The sequence below is a fragment of the Balaenoptera ricei genome, chromosome 16 (genome assembly GCF_028023285.1).
Source record: "Balaenoptera ricei isolate mBalRic1 chromosome 16, mBalRic1.hap2, whole genome shotgun sequence".
NCBI classification, from domain to species: Eukaryota; Metazoa; Chordata; class Mammalia; order Artiodactyla; family Balaenopteridae; genus Balaenoptera; species Balaenoptera ricei.
The window spans coordinates 61,951,453-61,973,104 of record NC_082654.1 but is presented as its reverse complement, the minus strand read 5'-3'; the positions used below and the strand labels follow the sequence as shown (position 1 = coordinate 61,973,104).

Here is a 21,652-nt window from a genome sequence, read left to right as displayed (position 1 = left end):
AAATATAGTTATTAAAGTAATACATTCCTTTTTTCTGCAAGCATGAATAGGCAGCTTTCAGCTTCTGGAAATAATTATCTAACTCCAACTTGCCCGTGGGTGGATTAGCATCCTTGATGAGTGTTGGTCAAGAAACAAGCCAATGACTTTGCTGAATGTGCCAGTTTTTTGGCTTTCTCTAAAAGAAGAAATCACAAAACCATAAGGTTAATTAAACTCTGATTTTCGTGGCTCTGTTTAATCTATTTCCTTGGCTTTGAGAACTTCAGTCATTTTTTTCAACTCTTCTGTTTCTTTAATATTACTTAAAATTTCTGTTGAAAGAATTTTAAGACAGATTTTAGAAGTAATGTGAGAGAGGACAATGATAAAACATTTAGAAATAGAAGTTTGAAAAATGCAATGTTATTTAATAGGATGAGCATCAAAGTTAAAAGGCTCAAATTCTATTTGTAACTCTGTCTCTATTCAGTTGTATCATTAAGGTTATATTCCTTAACCTTTCCATGTCTGTTCCTCGAGTCTCCATGTAGGATAATAGTATTTCTATTCATTGCAGAAACTTTACATGAGGTTTGAATGAGGTCTATAAAATTTGCTTTAAAATAAAAGCCCCTCAGTACAAAAATACAGTAATACTCTTTGTTATGGACTGAATGTTTGTGTCCTCCCAAAATTCGTACGTTGGAGCTCTAACCTCTAATGTGACCGTATTTGGAGTCAGGCCCCGTGGGGAGGCGATAAAAATTAAATGAAGTCATAAGGGTCGGGCCTCAATCCAGCAGGGTTGGCGCCCTTATAAGAAGTGGAAGGAACACTATAATTCACAGCACGAGGATGGCTGTCTACAGGAAGAAAGTTACCACCAGAAACCAACCCCATCAGACCTTTATCTGGGACTTCTAGCCTCCAGAACTGTGAAAAATAAGTCTTTTGTTTAAGCCACCCAGTCTATGGTATTTTTGTTACGGCAGCCCATGTAGATTAAGATACCCTTGACATTACATTATCTTTAAATCCTACAAAACTTTTAAATCTTCATTCAAGAAATGGCTCGCTGAAAATCCTGGTTTTAACACTTAAAAGTCACACTTTAAGAGAAAGGAATAATACTAACACAACATTGTAAATCAACTATACTTCAATAAAATATATTTTAAAAGAGAAAGAAAGGAATATTTAAGGAGTACTTACTTAGCACCAGGCATTGTTTTAGGTGCATTTTAAAAAATGTATTTAATAATTTAATCCTCAGAAGAACTGTAGGTGGTAGATATTTTTGTCCCTATTTTACAGATAAGGCAACTAAGACTTACCCAAGGTTGTATAGTTAGTTAAGTGATAGGAATGAGATTCAGAGTCCCTCTGAAGCTTTTAAATTACACTCTAATTCCTTCTGTGTTTCTGCTACTGTACTGCACTCAGTAGAATGCCAGGCAGAGTGCAAAGACCAGAAACTTAGTGAAGTGACTTAAGATTGCAGAGCTAATTAGAGAAGTGAAGATCAATATTGCTAACGTTTTGCAGTCCATTTTTAAGCCTGTGTAAGTGCTAACCATTAGTCATGAGAAATATCAGAAGATGTTGAACAAAATGAGTTGCATATGGAACCAATCTTAAACCATAAAATGAGCCTGAAATTTAGAATCTTTCTACTTTTTATCTCTCAAAGAATGGAAGTAACAGTTGATAAGAAAGATGGATAGTACTGACATGTGATTTACTGACCTGTCTTCATCCTAGAAAACAGATTCTAAGGTACAAAGATAATGAAGTTATGGCCAGATACCTTTTCTCACTTTCAAATGATGGTACTTTTTGGTATTTTATGATAACCACTGCAATACCTTCATGGGTACCTGTCACTCTGAAAACTCTTTGTCAAGTGTGAAGGTTGACTTTTCCCAAATTCCATTTTTGAGTAGTAGAATAAGCTATATAGGTATTGATCTAAAAAGTTCACTTCTTTTTACTCTTTAATTGACTTTGGATTTGAATTCCCAACTCCACGACTTTTGAGCTGTATAATTAATCTTGGGCAAGATACTTAATACCTCTGAGCTCCCACCCCCAACCCACTGAGGGTAATAGAATCACATTCAAAGGGTCATTGTGAAGATTAAGAATTCTTGGGACTTCCCTGGGGGTCCAGTGGTTAAGAATCCATCTTGCAATGCAGTGGACGTTGGTTCAATCCCTGGTCAGGAAGCTAAGATCCCACATGCCACCCGGCAACTAAGCCCACATGGCACAGCTCATGAGCCTGCGTGCCACAGCTAGAGAGAAGCCTGCGCACTGCAACGAAGAGCCTTCATGCCACAACGAAAGATCCCGCGTGTCACAACTAAGACCCGATGCAGCCAAAAAATAAATAAATATTTTTTAAGAAAGAATGCTTGTGAAACAATTACCACAGAGACGGGCACATATTATGTCCTCAAAAATGTTAGCTGATATCATTGTGAACTATGGTATTGACCATGCCTCTGAAGAGGGGACAATAACATCAATTTTAGAGGGTTATAAAATGGTACTTTGTACCTTCTGAATATTTCTAAAACCTTGATCCAGGAGATGAACTTCCAGTACTAATTTATTTTGTCAGATACTCAGGAGACCTAAATTAAAAACACTGTGGATAAATAAAATACAGTTGACCCTTGAACAAGTTGGGGTTAGGGGCGCTGATCCTCTATGCAGTGGAAAATCCCTGTATAACTTAGTAGTTAGTTAGCCTTCCATGTACGCAGTTCCTCCTTATCTGTGGTTCTGCATCCTCGGATTCAACTAACCTTGGATAGTGTAGAACTGTCGTATTTACTATTGAAAAAAGTCCATGTGTAAGTGGACCTGTGCAGTTCAAACTCATGTTGTTTAAGGGTTAACTGTAGTTCTTAATGGATATTGGGATAGATAGAACTAAAAATATGTTCCTAATGACAATATATACGAATTTTAAAATATTGATATAGGTGGTAGGACACAGGAACATGGATAAAAAAAGCTGCATACCTGAAGTTCCATGAGAAGACTGTGTCATAGTGAGTGAGTACTTATCCTGTTAATAAAAGGAGACAAGTCAAAAGAAGTAAACAAGTATTAATAGATCTCTGTGCCTGAAATGACTGGTGAGGAATGAAAGCAGTTCATGCTGCCAATTCTGAATTGAAGAAAAATGTTTTAATTATAGTAGTAGGATCTCTGGAATTAAATAATGAACATGTATCAGTTCTAAAATACTACTGAGCATCTCTACAGACAAGAACAGTGCTAGGTTACTGAGAATACAATTTAAAGTAAGATAAAGTTCCCACCCTCAAGCAGACACAGACAGTAATAGAAAAAGTCCCTAAGTATATTAGATTGTATTGCTGCAGTAAGAAATTACTGTAAACTTAGTGGCTTAAAAGAACACAAATTTATTAGCTTCAGTTCTGTAGGTCAGAAATCTTATGTGGATCTCACTGGGTTAAAATCAGGGTGTCAGGAGGGCTGTGTTCCTTTCCGGACACTTTACAGGAGAATTCGTTTCCTTGCCTTTTCTAGTTTCTAGAAGCCACCCATGTTCTTTGGCTCATAATCCTTTCCTCCATCTTCAAAATCAGCAGCAATGGGGGTCCAGTTCTTTTCACACTGCCATCTCTTTGGGTCTCTGTAGCTGGGAATGGTGTTCTGATTTTAAGGACTCATGTGATTAGATTGGACCCACCTGGATAATCCTGGATGATTATTTTATTTATTTATTTTTATCATCTTTATTGGAGTGTAATTGCTTTACAATGGTGTGTTAGTTTCTGCTCTATAACAAAGTGAATCAGCTATACATATACATATATCCCCATATCTCCTCCCTCTTGCGTCTCCCTCCCATCCTCCCTATCCCACTCCTCTAGGTGGTCACAAAGCACAGAGCTGATCTCCCTGTGCTATGCGGCTGCTTCCCACTAGCTATCTATTTTACATTTGGTAGTGTATATATGTCCATGCCACTGTCTCACTTCATCCCAGTTTACCCTTACCCCTCCCCGTGTCCTCAAGTCCATTCTCTAGGTCTGCGTCTTTATTCCTGTCCTGCCCCTAGGTTCTTCAGAACCTTTTTTTTTTTTTTTAGATTCCATATATATGTGTTAGCATATGGTATTTGTTATTCTCTTTCTGACTTAACTTCACTCTGTAGGACAGACTCTAGGTCCATCCACCTCACTACAAATAACTCAATTTTGTTTCTTTTTATGGCTGAGTAATATTCCATTGTATATATGTGCTGGATGATTATTTTAAATCCTCATCTCAGAAGTCCTTAACCGTATCTATACAGTCCCTTTTACCATGTAACATATTCATGGATTTTTCAGGATTAAAGTGTGGACATATTTTGGGAGCATTATTTTGCCTACCACACAAGGAAGAATAAAAGTTGGGCACCTAACCCATTTTAGGGATCCAGGAAAAACTTCCGGGAGGAGATCAGCTGAGTCTTGAATTGGGTGAAGGAGGCATATAGAGAGGTGGCTGCTTGTTCGGTCTCAACGGGGGAGAACCATTTGAGTTAAGGGAAGCTATATGAGTATATTGTATATGGAATTGTGAAATAGCATGGCCTGTTTATTTATGTATTTATTTTCAAGGAACCACAAATTCAAGATGTATGTGATGGTGGAATAGGGAGAAATAGGGCTGGGGAGAGAGATTTGATTACAATGGGACTTTGCACATTATGCTTCAGAGCTTTGGTTTATCTTATAGGCAACGGCATGACAGTGAAGAATTTGAAACGGGGAGGAGGGGGTTGACATCAGATTTCACTTTCGATGGATCATTCTCAGCTGTCTTGAGGGAGAATAAGACTGGAGGTAAAGAGGCAGTGAAAAGGCTGTTACTTTTGTTCAGGTATCTTTATATATAATTCAGTTGATTGAGTTTTTGGCCTAGGTGACTGGGTCATACCATATGACATAGAAGAGTACAGAAAGAAAAACTTGAGATATGTTAAGGTAATAATAATACTCTCCCCCTCATACACATATGCAAAGTAAAAGAAGAGCCTTTTAGAGAGTTAACCTAAATTCTTAATTTCCTTCTCTAAAATTAGCCATTTACCATCAGTAAGTAAGCAAAACAGTTGAGGTTGAACTGTTAGATTTTTCTGTCCTTAAGAGCAATCTTGTTTCCCTTTGACATCTACCTCACATATACATAATGTTGACTGGCCACATATTTTGCCTTTCCCTGCCCTGTGGCTTTCACTTCCACTAAATGATTTAAGGAGTCAGGGCATTGTAGAAGTCTATTCTAGTTTACTTTCTCTTTCCTTTGTTATGTTGTAGTGATTGAACCAGTTTCTGGCTTGCCAAGTAGTCCATTATTCAGTTTAATGGACAGTATAATCGTGACCACGGATGGAACTTGTTACTTCAGGATATAAAAAAACTTCAGGGGAGGTGGTTGCTGATTAAGAGTGGAATTTACATGTAGACATAGTATTTTTTCCTTGTTGTAATACAGCAATTTAATGTATTACATAGCTAGGAATTCTAGTTATTTGGAAAGTTGAGTCTGCGCTTGGTCTGGTAGCTGAAAGGTAGCATAACATGCTATAGCACATGTGTCCAAATATTTTCTGCTCACCAACTGGGCTAATAGTTCTTACATACACTGCTTAAACTATAAAATGTTTAAGCAGTAAATTGTACCTTATCATGAGGAAGAGTATGCAGTAGGGAATAATTATAATTTGAATTTAAATGGTTTGCATTCCCTTAAATAGATTTGGGGTTATATTTTTAATATTTCTAATTGAAAAATGGGGCACAGTCTACATAGAGTAACTAAGAAATGTAATTGCCATGAAGTTCAAAGTTGATTAATGTTACTTTTTGGCTACATGAAGAGAATGGGGTTTATCAGGGTGGTTCTGAATTTCTATATAGCACAAGTTCACTGTAAATTCTTTGACTAGTAGCCACAATATAGATTCATTAATGACCACAAAGTTATAGAATGAGATAAAACTGAGACTTACATTGATGTGATTTTTGCCTTTAGGAACAATTAGATATTAGGGCACAGAGAACAAAGGTCTTAGTGAAAATACTGTGCTTTGCCCAAATGAAATGAGTCTATAAAAATTTCAGTGGTTGATAGCATAGGATAGTTAATTTGACTATCTCATAGTTTAGAAAGGTATTATTTAAAAGTTTTGTCTATACAATGTTGCAAAATCTACAAATGGTTTCATTAGAGCTACTCATAAAAAATGAGAGATAATGGGAGAGGGTAATGAGTAAGAGGGAGGGAAAAGTTTGTTAGCCTTTTGTTCTGCTTTATGTCAGTTCCTCCTGGAAAGTTATTATTTCCTGGGACATGTCTTATGTTTCAAAGATTATTATTTTAATAACCTGTAGGGCTTTGTATTGCAGGTATCAGAGGCAAATATCTTCATCAAGGATAAGTAATCTTTTTTCTCACCAGTGAGTTACAGAAGCTCTAAAACTTTCCAGCATAAAAACAATCCAGACTAATATTTTTCATTTCTTGAAGTTTATATCAATTGGAATAAAATTAAGAGAAGGTTTGAAATTAAAAGTACCTTTTTCGTAGCTCTTTTCCCTTTAAAAAATTTTTGTACTTATAGGAAAGGTCCAACAAGACTAGATTTTCTTGGATGTCAGATAGCTTAAATGCAGTCTCACCTGTTAATTAGCATTACTAATTTACGGTAAAATCAAGGCTTGCCACAGTCTCTGAAGTTCAAATATGAGCTTTTATTTTTTGATGACCTCTCTGTATTGCTAGGTCCAAAATATGCAAGAAGCAGAAGATCATCTGCATTAATCATTACATTTAGATAATTGAAGTCATAAACTAGCAATCTGTAGCTTAGGGCTGCTTGGACTCCTAAAACCCTTAAGTACTTTTCAATCTTACCCTTAAATAATTTAAAAAATAATTGTCTTTTTTCAAATGTGCTTTTAGAAGATTGCAGAATCTTATAGCTAGGGTATTAAAACTGAACATTCAGGATTATAGTCCATTTCCCAGTACTTCTGATTCTCTGTAAAATTGGTAAGACACTACTTCATGGCCTTCTCATCCTGTATTTCTGATACTTATTAATCAATTATGATTGAAAACCAAGTTGTTTAACATTCTGTGGTTCTTCAAATGAACGTCTATGAATTAACGATTCTTTATTTCTTACGATTTAAATATGCTCATCAAATACTTTTCCAAAAACCAGTAGATGTGAAAGTGTTACTCAGGAGATTGTTCCTTGTTGGGGGGGAACTCTTCTAAAGCACCTGGCCTTGATTCTGTGGCTTCTTTTCCTTTTTAAATCAATTGTTTTGAGGTATAATTTACCATGCAATGAACTAAGCCTAAGTGTACAATTACTGAGTTTTGACAAGCATATAAATCTATGTAACCACCACCACAGTCACACAGAATATTTCCATTGCTCCAAAAGTTCCCTTGTGCCTCTTTGCAGTTAATCTCTTTCTGCTTCTGGCCACAGAATGGCAGTTAACCTGCTTCTGACATTACAGATTAGTTATAGATTCTGTATTAAAAAGTATTATTTTTTTGAAATTCGGATTATTTTATGTTTTTTAAAACTATTTTAATGGATTACGTTGGTTTAGGACTTCAGGGGTTTCCAAATTAAAACAGTTTTCCTTCTGCTGTTTATGGTGGTCCTCTTAGCACTGAGGTTTCCTAGGAAAGATATTACCTGCAATTTACAGATAAGAAAACTGAGACACGGATATAGAGACCCAGAGATAGTATAGGACAGTGTGAATTCTTGCTTGTTGAAAAAGGAGCTCAGTTGGAAGTTTTATGAAGGGAATGAAAATATCTATTTTGATTTGACTGTGTCTGTGCATTTTTGTTTCAAATCAGTTCTTTTTACCTCTTTTGTCTCTAGCACATTAAGTTCTGATTTTTTTAAAAAATTAATTTATTTTATTTTATTTATTTTTGGCTGCATTGGGTCTTTGTTGCTGCATGTGGGCTTTCTCTAGTTGAGGCAAGCGGGGGCTACTCTTCGTTGCGGTGCTCAGGCTTCTCATTTGTGGTGGCTTCTCGTTGTGGAGCACAGGCTCTAGGCGTGCGGGCTTCAGTAGTTGCAGCACTCAGGCTCAGTAGTTGTGGCTCGCAGGCTCTAGAGCGCTGGCTCAGTAGCTGTGGCACATGGGCTCAGTTGCTCGGCAGCATGTGGAATCGTCTGGGACCAGGGCTCGAACCTGTGTCCCCTGTGTTGGCAGGTGGATTCTTAACCATTGCTCCACCAGGAAAGTCCCGGTTCTGATGAATTTATAAAGAATGAAAATAAGGGTTTAGGATTTGTGCTGAGTCTCTCCCCCTGCCCCACTTTTTAAGTGACTTTGATCAAATCACCAGGTTTCTGAAGTTTAGTTTTCTTATCTGCAAAATTAAAATTAAAATTCAGAGTTGTCATAGGAATTAAAACAGAGTGTATGAATGGACAGAAGTCTATTTCATTTTGGGAGAGATTGTACTGGTTGTTTTGTCTTCTTCTTGTTAGGTTCTTTTAATTTAGGCACATGCTAGATGATCAGATCAACTTAAAACAACAACCTCTAAGGGAACATAGAGAATGCTAAGACTCTTAAAATGACATGTACTATCTGTTAGAGTGAAAATTTTCTAAGGGGAAAGAAGAAGATTGGAAATAAAGAGTAGTCAATTTTTGATCCTGAGAAGAAAATAAGAAAAAAATGACTTATAATTTTCTTTTTTAAAATTGCATTTATTTCTGCTCAAAATAAAATTAGCATAGAATCTTTCATACATTCTATCTCTGGCATCCTAGAATCCTCTTAAATGAAACTACTTGACTCTGACGTCATTTTGGTATTATAAAAATTCACCCCTCTTGTCCAGGTTGCAAGATAGACATGTTCTCTTTAAAAATCTGCTTTATAGGGACTTCCCCAGCGGTGCAGTGGTTAAGAATCCGCCTGCCAGTGCAGGGGACACGGGTTCCATCCCTGGTCTAGGAAGATCCCACATGCCGTGGAGCAACTAAGCCTGTGCGCCACAACTACTGAGCCTGCGCTCTAGAGCCCGCGAGCCGCAACTACTGAAGCCCGCACGCCTAGAGCCTGGGCTCCACAACGAGAAGCCACCACAAATGAGAAGCCTGAGCACCGCAACGAAGAGTAGCCCCCGCTTGCCACAACTAGAGAAAGCCTGCACGCAGCAACAAAGACCCAACGCAGCCAAAAATAAATAAATAAATAAATTTTAAAAAACAAACAAAAAAAATAGGTTTTAAAAAAATCTGCTTTATAGTCAGTAATAATAGGTTCTGAAGAATTTCTCTACTAGGGATTCTGGTAATTCATTTCTTGATTTAAAAACCTTTCAATAAATCTAGGCTTTAATATTCATTTTAGAATTCCAGTAAATTAGAATTAGGCAAATCAACCTTGAACTCTGTGCATTATAGGAACTCAGTTAGCAAGGTGATAATTTTAGCCTCTTAAATGATCAATTTTGGTCCACTCACATTGATTGTTGTTACTAATATACTGTATTTAATTGCCTCTAAGATGCCATTAGTTGTAAAATACACCATTATTTTATGTAGCATTTTAAAAAATGATTGAACTATGACATAATGCTTCATCATGCAAAATTTCATGCTCATTGAAAATTTTCTTTAGATATATAAAAATTACATAACACACATAAAAAGGAATACATAAGTGAAATAAATTGCTTAAGGTAACCTTAAAACTTCTTAATATTCAGAGCCCAGGTCTTGGGAATCATTTTTTTTTTACCCAGAGTTGTGGATATCCATATTTTTCTATACGGTGTCATCCTGTGTTTTTAGAAAATGTTCCACTATTGTCTCTGGAGTTTTCTTCCAAGCTCCTGACATATGTTCTATACCTTTTGATGCTGGCACTTTCTTTTCTTTTTTTTAATTGAAGTATAGTTGATTTACAATATTGTATTAGTTTCAAGTGTGCAGCAAAGTGATTCAGTTATATACATAATCTTTTTTTCGATTCTTTTCCATTATATGTTATTACAGGATACTGAATATCGGTCCCTGTGCTATATAGTAAATCCTTGTTGTTTACCTATTTAACATATGGTACTGTGTATCTGTTAATCCCATACTCCTAATTTATCCTTCCCTCCTTCCCCTTTGGTAAAGTTTGTTTTCTATGTCTTTGAGTCTGTTTCTGTTTTGTAAATAAGTTCATTTGTACCATTTTTTAGATTCCACATATACGTGATATCATATAGTATTTGTCTTTCTCTGTCTGACTTAACTTCACTTAGTATGATAATCTCTAGGTTGGCACTTTCTTGATTTTAGTGTCAGTGGAATGTCCATTCAACAGAAGGACTCATATTTCTTTCTAAAATGAACATTAAGTGATTTGTTGAAGGAAGTAAAGAGGTTGAAGTTGCAGATACTCCATGAAAACTAAGTTCTTGCTTGCACAGGCAATGACATCTGTGTCCAGTTGTTGCTTTGCTGTGAGAGATTCCATTGAAGGTAGATGCATTTTGATTTCACAGATGTTAACATGTGAAAAAAAAAGTTTGTATTGATGTAATGTAGTATCTGTATTTATTTGTTTATTTCTTTGAGTGTGTTTAACAGCCTATTGAGTTATAATTTAAAACCATACAATTCACTCATTTAAAGTATATAATTATTTTTTAGTATATTCATAGAGTTGTACAGCCATCACCACAATCAGTTTTCAGATATTTACATCACCTCAAAAAGAAACCGCATACCCATTTCCCCCTCAATCCTCCCACTTCTAGGTAACCAGTAGTATACTTCCTGTATGGATTTACTTACTTTGGACATTTCTCGAATAGAATCGTACACTGTGTGGTCTTAAGGTGGAAGATTAGGTTATTGATTTGAGAGTTTCCATCTGAGCACCACTTTAGCTACTACATTCCATAAGTTTGTTATGTTGTGTCTTCATTTTCATTCATGTCAAAGTATCTTCTCATTTTCCTTGTGATTTCTTCTTTGTTCCATTGGTTATTTAGAAGTTTTTTTAATTTCCACGAATTTGTGAATTTCCCAAATTTCCTTCTGTTATTGATTTCTGATTGTATTTTTTATGGTCAGAGAATGTACTTTCTATGGTTTCAGTCCTTTTAAATTTATTGATGCTAGTTTTATGGCCCAGCATGTGATGTCTTATGTTCCTATTCTTCTGTTTATTCTTTACTGCTTTCTTTTGCATTACGTGAATATTTTCTAGGGTAACATTTTAATTCCTTTGATGATTATTCTCACTAATTTTTTTTTTGAATTATTTTCTTACTGAGTGCTCAGGGCTCACCACAGATAACTTGCCAACATCTACTTAAGATTTATACTAAATTCCAGTGAAACATCAAAATATACTCCAAATTAGCTCTATTTCCTCCTCCCCTTCTGTGCTATTGTTATTATATATATTATAGCTATGTATGTTAAAAACCTAATAGTGTAATAATAATTACTTTATATAATTTTATGCTTTTTAAAGAAGCAGAGAGAAGAATGGAAGCAAGTTTTTGTTATAGAGTTTCTTATACTAAATCTTCTTATTTATCATTTGTTATCTTCCTTTCTGTGAATTCAAGTAACTTTTTGGTGTCATTTCCTTACTCCTATACAACTTTGCTTCTTCTTACTTATCTTATCTGTTATTATCAAATATATTACATTCCTAAATGTTGCAGGCTCAATAATACAACTATATACATATTGTTTTATATATTCAATAATTGCTTTTTAAATAGTTGAGAGGTGAAGAAATGTGCATTTATAGTATATCTTTGATTTTTTAAAGTGGATTTGAATTACTTTTGGGGTCATATGCTTTCAACCTGAATAGTTTCCTTTACTATTTCTTGTAAGGTAGGTCTGCTAGCAATGAATTCTCAGCAATTAATTCTTTCAATGTTTGTTTATCTGGGAATGTCTTTATCTGTCTTCATTTTGAAAGATGGTTTATGGTTTTACCGAATATAAGATTCTTTTTTTTTTTTTTGGGGCTGCAGCGCATGGCATGTTGGATCTTAGTTCCCCAACCAGGGATTGAACCCATGCCCCCCGCAGTGGAAGCACAGAGTCTCAACCACTGGACCGCCAGGGAAGTCCCCTGAATATAAGATTCTTGGTTGACGTATTTTTTGGGTTTCAGCACTTTGAATATGTCATCACACTGCCTTTTAGCCTTCATTATTTCTGATGAAAAATCTGGTGTAATCTTTTTGGGATTTCCTTGTGAGTGAGAAGTTGTTTTTCTCTTGCTGCTTTCAGGATATTTACTATGATATGTCTTGTATATGTATGATATCTCTTTGTGCTTTTCTACTTGGAATTTGTTGAGCTTCTTGGAAGTGTAGATTGTTTTAATCAAATTTGGTAAGGTTTTAGCCATTATTTCTTTGAGTATTTTTTCTCTTCCTTTCTCTACTTCTGTGAAAAAAGTTTTCTTCTCTCTTCTCACCATGCATATGTTGCAGTGCTTTATGGTTTTCCGCTTTTCTCTGAGACTGTTCATATGTGTTCATTCTTTTTTCTCTATGTTCTTCAGATTGTACAATGTCTATCCATCTATATTCAAGTTTGCTGATATTTCTGCTAATTGATATTTACTGTTCAGTCCCTGGAATGCATTTTTCTTCTTGGTTATTATACTTTTCAACTCCTGAATTTCCATTATTTAAAATAATTTCTATATCTTAATGATATTGTCTATTTGACAAGAAATTATCATGGCTTCCTTTACTTTTTTAAAGCATTTTTTCCTTTAATTCTTTTTTTTTAAAAGATTGACGTTTCTTTTTATTACTTATTTATTTATTTATTATTTATGGCTGTGTTGGATCTTCGTTTCTGTGCGAGGGCTTTCTCCAGTTGCGGCAAGTGGGGGCCACTCTTCATCGCGGTGCGCGGGCCTCTCATTATCGCGGCCTCTCTTGTTGCAGAGCACAGGCTCCAGACACGCAGGCTCAGTAGCTGTGGCTCACGGGCCCAGTTGCTCCGCGGCATGTGGGATCTTCCCGGACCAGGGCTCGAACCCATGTCCCCTGCACCGGCAGGCAGACTCTCAACCACTGTGCCACCAGGGAAGCCCCTTGAATTCTTTAGACATATTTATAATAGTTGTTTTAAAGTCTTTGCCTGCTAAGTCCAACATCTGAACTCTTTCAAAGGCAATTTCTGTTGCTTGCTCTTTTTTCTTATGTAGGGCCCATACTTTTCTGTTTCTTTGCGTGTTTCATAATTTCTTACCAAAAACTGGACATTTTATTTTAATTATTTTTTTAAATTAATTTTTATTGGAGTATAGTTGATTTACAGTGTTGTGTTAGTTTCTGTTGAACAGCAAAATGAATCATTTATGCATATTCATATATTCACTCTTTTTTAGATTCTTTTCCCATATAGGTCATTACAGAGGATTGAGTAGAGTTCCCTATGCCCTACAGTAGGTCCTTATTAGTTATCCATTTTTTTTATATAGATTTTTCCAGATTTTTAAAAAAAATTTCCATCTAAGCATGGCTTTAGCTGTGGCGCATAAATTCTTTTTTTTTTTTTAATTTAATTTTATTTATTTATTTATTTTTGGCTGTGTTGGGTCTTCGTTTCTGTGCGAGGGCTTTCTCTAGTTGCGGCAAGCGGGGGCCATTCTTCATCGCGGTGCGCAGGCCTCTCACTGTCGCGGCCTCTCTTGTTGCGGAGCACAGGCTCCAGACGCACAGGCTCTGTAGGTGTGGCTCACGGGCCCAGTTGCTCTGCGGCATGTGGGATCTTCCCAGACCAGGGCTCGAACCCGTGTTCCCTGCATTGGCAGGCAGATTCTCAACCACTGCACCACCAGGGAAGCCCCAGTTATCTATTTTATATATAGTAAAAACTGGATATTTTAGATAACATATTGTAGCAACTGAGGATATGATTCCACCCCCAATTCCCACACATTCACCAAATTGGATGTTGTTGTTTACTTGTTTATTTGTTTAGTGGCTTGTCTGGACCATTTTAGTGAAGTCTGTTTTCCCTATAGTGTGTAGCTACTGATATTGTTCCTCAGAAGTCACAGTCTTTGGCATGCACAGAATCATCCTAGGATGATGGTGGTTTTAGCAGGGCTCTCTTTGGCTGTCTCTTTCTCTGTTCTCTTTGTTTAGCTGTCTGTCTTTATAGGTATCACACCCATCTGTTAGCTTCCGCTAATTGCTCATTATCATTATAATTAGCTCATTATCAGTAATGCCTGTAACATAAATTCTTCCACAGGCTGATGCAATTAATATTGGGCCTCACTGCAGGTGTAATTTTGCAGCCACCCTGTGAGGTTTTTTTGTCAGGAGGACTCTTCTTAGCTGCTTCTTTCCCTGGTTCTCCCTAGTAAAATTCTAGCTGTTCTAGCTTGTTACTCTCAAAGATTTACCAGTCTCTTAATTGCTTACCACCAAAATCTCTATTATCTTCTGCAGTGTCCTCACTATTAACTTTCACACACTGTGTTCCAAATAAAGTCATTTCCCTTGGGGAACACTTTGGAGCTTTCTCTCTTTTTCTGTCCTGCCTTTACCCCTGGGCTAAACCTCTGCCACTGCCTGGAGTAGGGAGTGAGCTAGTGGCCCCTTCTCTTGGAAATGACACTGCTGCTTGGTCTTCTGGGCGTCTTCTGTTGCAGAAACTTTAACCGAATGAGCAAGCTGGGGCAAGGGCAGTTGGGATCCCAGTGTTCCTGACTTGCCTGCTGTGGTATAACTTTTGTCCCACAAGTGGGGGCTGGCTGGAAGAAGTGAGGACCAGACCTCTCAGCTGCTCTTGTCTCTTACAGAGCTTCTGCAACAAAGAGGTGGAAGTAGGAGAAATGCAGGTGGACTGCCCCTCCTAGCAGATATCATAATCCTCAATTGGGATTTGGGTGTAGAGGAAGGCCTACCTTCTTGGTTGCTCTCATCTGAAATAGCAACTGTGGCTTGATAGTATCTAAATTTCCTTACAACTTATTTACAAATTTAGAAAACAATATCTATTTGTAAGCTGCATAATGTTGCTCTAATAATGTCTTTAACACTCATACAAAAGTGTAGTAATATCAAGATGGCTTAAAATAGCAAAAGTTGCAGTAATTTTTTTACATGGGGTTTTTATATGTTATATATGTTACAAGCTAGTGAAGAACATGCAGCACACACATGAGAGGATATATTGTTTACTGTTTTCTATTATGCCTAAACAGTTGAAAATATTGAAAATGTATAACCATTTGTCCTTGGGCCTTATTGGATGTTGAATGCAGTGAAGTAGTTTTTGGATCTAGGGTATCTGTGATTAGCTCATAACAGCATTAAGCCATGAGGTTGCCTTTCATTGCTGTTACTTGTTATCAAATAGAAAAATGCCTTTAGGCATTAGCTAGCAGAAGGTGAAATACTTAGTTTCATTAGTTCCAGAGACTTGATGCAGTATAGTTACACACCTCACTGCTGAGTGACAAATCTTTGCTACTCTTAAACTCTTTGGGAAGATTATTTTGGAATATATAGATGGGTCTGATATAATCACAAGGGTCCTTATAATAGGGAAACAGGAGATGAAAGTTAGTGGTAGATGTGATGTGAGGAAGGAAGGGGTCATGAGCCAGGGAATGGAGGAGGCCTCTAGAAGTGGAAAAGGGTAAGGAAACAGATTCTTGTCTCAGAGCCTCTAGAAGAAACTAGCCTTACTGAAACCTTGACTTTATTTAGCCCAGTGAGACTCATTTCGAATTTCTGACCTCCAGAACTATAAGAGAATAAATATGTGTTATTTTAAAACACTAATTTTGTGGTAATTTATTACAGAAAGAATAGGAAACTAATAAAACAAGGAAGACCTGACTTACTGTAACTCTGTGGTGAAGGTAGTCTAGTGCTAATAAAATATTTGTATTTTCTGAGTACTTTGATTTTTGTTTCAGGAAAAACTTGTCTGACTTTTAAAGGTTTAGGCATCTTCATAGTTTTATATCCTAGCAGTTAGACTGCACTAAGATTATCTGATGTCACCTTTCTTCTGTTTCTAAAAGTGAAATGAGAAGTAGATCAGAGCAGAAAGGTTTAATTAAATTCACACAAATAATCCCATAGGTTATTATTATACATTACCAAATTAATGCTTTCCTTTTTGTTCTGTATTACTAATATGATTGCTTACATTGTTGCCTCAAAACCAAGACTTAAAATTAACTATTAAAGGCTAATAAGTTCTATCATCACAGGCTTATCTAAGACTTCTGTTTTGAGCAAATACAGGCTTTTTTCAGAAGTAAATGGATTTTAAAAGCACAGTGAAAGGAATGTTCCATTTAAATGGTTAGCTAGTAAGTTTCACAAATACAGTATTATTTTTGAAACTGATTAACATTTAATGCAGTTATAAAATTTCCTGCATAATTCTCAAATTGTGTCATTGGGAAGCTGTATGAAAACTGCCATGTATTAAGTAATTATCACATGAAAGATGTTCAACAGTGATGTGAGAAAAAAATTTGTAAAATGACATGCTTTCTTTTTTTCTTTTCTCTTCTTCTTCTTTTTTTTTTTTTTTTTCTTATTTATAGGTAAATCCTCACTGAGACTACCTAGTATAAGAAACAGGGAAAGGAAGATTTTTTATTTTTAAGCTGCTTGGAGCCTAAGTCATAATTTGTAACTAGAGCATGGGGGTCTTGTTGCCAAGACTGCCCTGAATGACTAGGTTGCCCAGCCTAAGTCTGTTGGCTGGTTTGATTTTTATTATTTAAAACTCTGTTGTTGTTTAGCAAGTGATATTTATTCACTACAAATAAATTAGAAAATGCAATTGTGTGAAAATAAGACCTAGTGATACATTCACTGTTAACAGTTTGGTATAGAACCTTTCTGACTTTTCCTGTATATGTTATTTCTAAGCTGTTTTTATCACATAGCATTACATTGAATATATTTTCATGTGACACTGACATGAGAATTTTAATACGTGGCAGTTTTTCATAAAGCTTAAGTTCAGAATCTGGAATCAGACTTTGATTCTGGACTTTTCAGCTTAACACATGACTTGGAAAATAAACCTCATTTGTAAAATGGAGATAAATTATAGGATTGTTGTAAAGATTAAATGAGGTCATGTGAAGCATTTAACACAAAATCTGATACACAGTATCATTTAATAAATGGTCACTATCTTTATTCAAGTGTTCTGTTACATGAACATACTATTGGTAATGTAACAATTCCTTATTGTTAGAAAACTTTTTCTAATGTTTCACAGTTGTTAAAAAAAAAAATGCAACATTTAAGCAACCTCTAAAATGCCAAGAAGCCTTATGAGGTGTGGGATTGGAGGATTGAATTTTGGGATGGCTCATGATCAAGAGTAACATCCATATACTCTTTTTTATTTTTTAATAGAATGATAGCTCAGTCTTATTTTGTAGGCAAATATATGTAAAATAATGTACTGCTATAGTCTGTTTATACTGTATCTCTAATACTGAGTTATTTCACTGTTTTTTTTTTTAAATTTATTTATTTATTTATGGCTGTGTTGGGTCCTCGTTTCTGTGCGAGGGCCCTCTCCAGTTGCGGCAGGCGGGGGCCACTCTTCACCGCGGTGCGCGGGCCCCTCACTATCGCGGCCTCTCTTGTTGCGAAGCACAGGCTCCAGACGCGCAGGCCCAGCAATTGTGGGTCACGGGCCCAATCGCTCCGTGGCATGTGGGATCCTCCCAGACCAGGGCTCGAACCCGTGTCCCCTGCATTGGCAGGCAGACTCTCAACCACTGCGCCACCAGGGAAGCCCTATTTCACTGTTTATAAGTTCAATTTAGAATGTGGTATGCGAAAAGAAAAGACTTCCAGTTATGTTTACTTAAGTATGTTGTTTAAACAGGACACTGAGGTATACAATAACAATTGGTGCATGAGATGACCTATAGTTGTAATGCTCTCTTTGCCAGTGGTTAGGTGTGTGATTTTTGGACAAGTTACTAATACCATTGGACTATAGTTTCTTCTGAGTAAAATGAAGACAGTGGACTAGATCAGCAATTTTCAAACTTGAGTATTGTGCAGATCCTTTCAAAGGAATATCCAAACTCTTGACTTAAACTATATTGTTGTTGTTCTTAATTATGTACTCAGCTTTAGTGTAGACAAACATGAAGCTAAATAGAAGTTCCCTCTGCTACATCCATGTAGAGCTACAAAACCAAAACAAGTGTAGTACAAACAAAACTACAAAACCAATGTATTAACAACATCAGCATGATGAATGATAATGGTTTGCTGAAACTAAAATGCTGCTTCCCATGTGAATATGTTATTCCTTGCTACACTGTAGGTTCTTTTGCATTGGGCTACCTAGACTACAGTGCATGAGATGATAATTTAATTCTCCTGACGTGTTGTTTTTGTTAAAACTATTATAAATCTTTGATTTAGTGTATCGTGATATCATTTGGCCTTTACTGGCTCAACTGTATTGCCTGCCTCTCTACTTTTCTCATTAGCCTAGGATAGTGAGGGAAACTGATGATTTCCTGTGTTGGTAAATACAAATATGGGCACAAATATCCTGGCAACACTTAATTATAAAGTATTCATTCAGATGACCCAAATTTTCAAAGATCATCAGTGGTAAACGCAGAAAATTTTAAATGTTTTATAGAAAACTCCTAAATTCTTGAATATACAGCCACAGATTTGGGCTGTGGTCCATATTGAGAACATCAAACTAGATCATTAAGACACTTCTATGATTCTGCGACTAGGAAGCTGTTCCTGTAAGTAATGATGGCAACATATACACACATTCCAGGGTGTCTTACTGTCTTAGATTAGGAAAATGTATTTTTGAAGTAAGGTTATTTTTTTTTTAAAGATTTAATTTTATTTATTTTGGCTGCATTGGGTCTTCATTGCTGCGTGGTGCTTTCTCTAGTTGTGGCGAGCGGGGGCTACTCTTCATTGCTGTGCACGGACTTCTTCTTGCAGTGGCTTCTCTTGTTGCGGAGCACAGGCTGTAGGCACACGGGTTTCAGTAGTTGCGGCACATGGGCTCAGTAGTTGTGGCGCACAGGCTTAGTTGCTCCATGGCATGTGAGATCTTCCCGGACCAGGAATCGAACGCATGTCCCCTGCATTGGCAGGCGGATTCTTATCCACTGCACCACTGGGGAAGTCCCGGGTATTTTTTAAGTAAGCAAAAATTATATTGTGTAATTGCTGGAGGGCAGTGGTTCTCAAGAGGAGGTAATTTTGCCACCCTCCCACCCCCCACGGAGATATTTGGAGACATTTTTGGTTGTCAAAAACTGATTGGGGGCAGCATTGATTCTGGCATCAGTGGCTAGAGGCCAAGGATGATTCTAAACATACTACAGTGCACAGGACAGCCCCCTACAACAAAGAATTATCCAGCCCAAAATGTCACTAGTACTGAAGTTAAGAAACCCTGCTGTAGGCCAAGGGTCCCCAACCCCTGGGCCCCAGATTGGTACTGGTCCTGTTGGGAACCGGGCTGCACAGCAAGAGGTGAGTGGTGGGCAAGTGAGCGAAGCTTCATCTGCCGCTCCCTATTGCTCCCCATCGCTCACATTACCACCTGAACCATGCTCCCCCGCCCCCACTGCTGCTGTAGGGCATTATAACCAACACCAAGGGTAGTTTTAGAGATAAAGAGAACAGCATGATCATATTCATAGAAACTTCATTATTGGAAGTACAAAACGTCCTGTAGCCTATCCTATAATATCAACCAGAACTACTTAAAATCAAGTATTTGTGAAATAGATACTAACTTTAAGAAAAATTTTTTTTTCTGTAATGGATCAAGGAACAAAAGAATGGAAGTATGGTGCTACTCGGGTTTTTTTTTTTTGGTGTTTTTTTTTGCCCGTGTTGGGTCTTTCTTGCTGCACGCAGGCTTTCTCTAGTTGCGGTGAGTGGGGGCTACTCTTAGTTGCGGTGCACAGGCTTCTTATTGCGGTGGCTTCTCTTGTTGCAGAGCATGGGCTCTAGGTGTGCGGGCTTCAGTAGTTGTGGCACGCAGGTTCAATAGTTCTGGCTCGCGGGCTCTAGAGTGCAGGCTCAGTAGTTTTGACACACGGGCTTAGTTGCTCTGCGGCACGTGGGATCTTTCTGGACCAGGGCTCAAACCTGTGTCCCCTGCATTGACAGGCGGATTCCTAACCACTGCGCCACAGGGAAAGCCCACTACTCAGGTTTTCTTAAAGCAAATGTGGTTTCTATATGTCAGTTGCAGAAGCTGTTACCTAAGAAAATAAACTTTGATTTCTCATACACTTTCTCTTTAATTTTTGGTATAAGTCTTTATGTTACACAATTGAATTTGAAAGAATAGCCTTTCTAATTGTGGTTCAAAATCATATCAAAGCGATGCCTGAAATACGAAAATCTACCTACCTATCCTGTATGAAACCTTGCTGAATGAAAAAAGCATTGTGTTTTAGCACTAGGGTCACTTTTTCTTTTAATATTTTTTGGTTTAGTTTTACTTCTTATCATAGAAAAATTTCAAAATACACAAGGTGAGGAGAATAATATAATTAATCCATGAACCCCAACATGCCCATTATTCAACTTCAGCATATGAACATTTTGCTAATCTTGTTATATCTTTCCCCTCCCCCCACTAGCTCCCTTCCCAGAATTATTTTAAATCACATTACAGACAACATATTATTCCATCCATAAATACTTTGTAACTCTGTTTTTAAGTGAAGTCAGAGAAGGTGTTATCTTGTGGGTAGGCTATGGGGGAAGTGGAATTGTGGCAAGTGTTTGGAATGGTGGCTACTGCAAATAAGTGGATAACCCAAAGCCTTCCATGTAGTAGAAGCTCTATTAAATATTTATTGAATTGAAAAATCTAAGTTATTGTGTGAAGTAATATTACAATTTTAATGTGCCACAAAGGCAATTTACTCATTTTTAAAAATAGTTTTTATGCCGCCTTTAATTTTAGCATTGGCTTTAATCACAGCCTGGCCCCCACTGCTGCTCCTCTCTTTCCTCCTGGCATTTTACTAATCCATATCTTTTCTTTTGACCCTTTCCCAAGTATATGCTCATGACAGTGAACTCTTGGAAATCTGTTACAGCTTTTGTTCTTCCCCTTAAATATTTGCACTTTTAAAAATTCTTAAAGCTAGTGAAATGGGTTTTAAGCAAGAGAGTGACATGAAAAGATTAGCATTTTAGAAAGATAATTTTGGTTATGTTGTGGAGGATAGATGGGAGACAGGGACTTGGAGATATAGAAACAGATGGATTTAACAGCTATATAAAAGCTAGAACTCACAGTTTTTGGTGACTGAAGGAAGGAAGGTGGGAGGAAGAAGTTAAGAATGATAGCCAAGTTTATAATTTCAACAACTAAATGATAGTACCATTTTCTGAAAGGAGGAGTACAAGGGAGAGAGCAGATTTGTGGGGAAAATATTCTTCTATGTGATTTCCTAATTTGGTGAGTGGCGCGGGGGAAGAATCTTCTCTTGACTCTCAGTATGGTGTTCTAGTGAAACGAGAATTGTTTTACTTGAGCAGTACTGTGATTTCATTCATGCTTTTAAACTAG

At 36.9% G+C, this 21,652-nt stretch overlaps 1 protein-coding gene across 1 annotated transcript in view; it reads left to right on the top strand.

The window, feature by feature from the left end:
- MCU (mitochondrial calcium uniporter) overlaps window positions 1–21,652 on the top strand; it is a 231,389-nt gene that overhangs the window by 78,897 nt on the left and 130,840 nt on the right. The window lies entirely within an intron of this gene.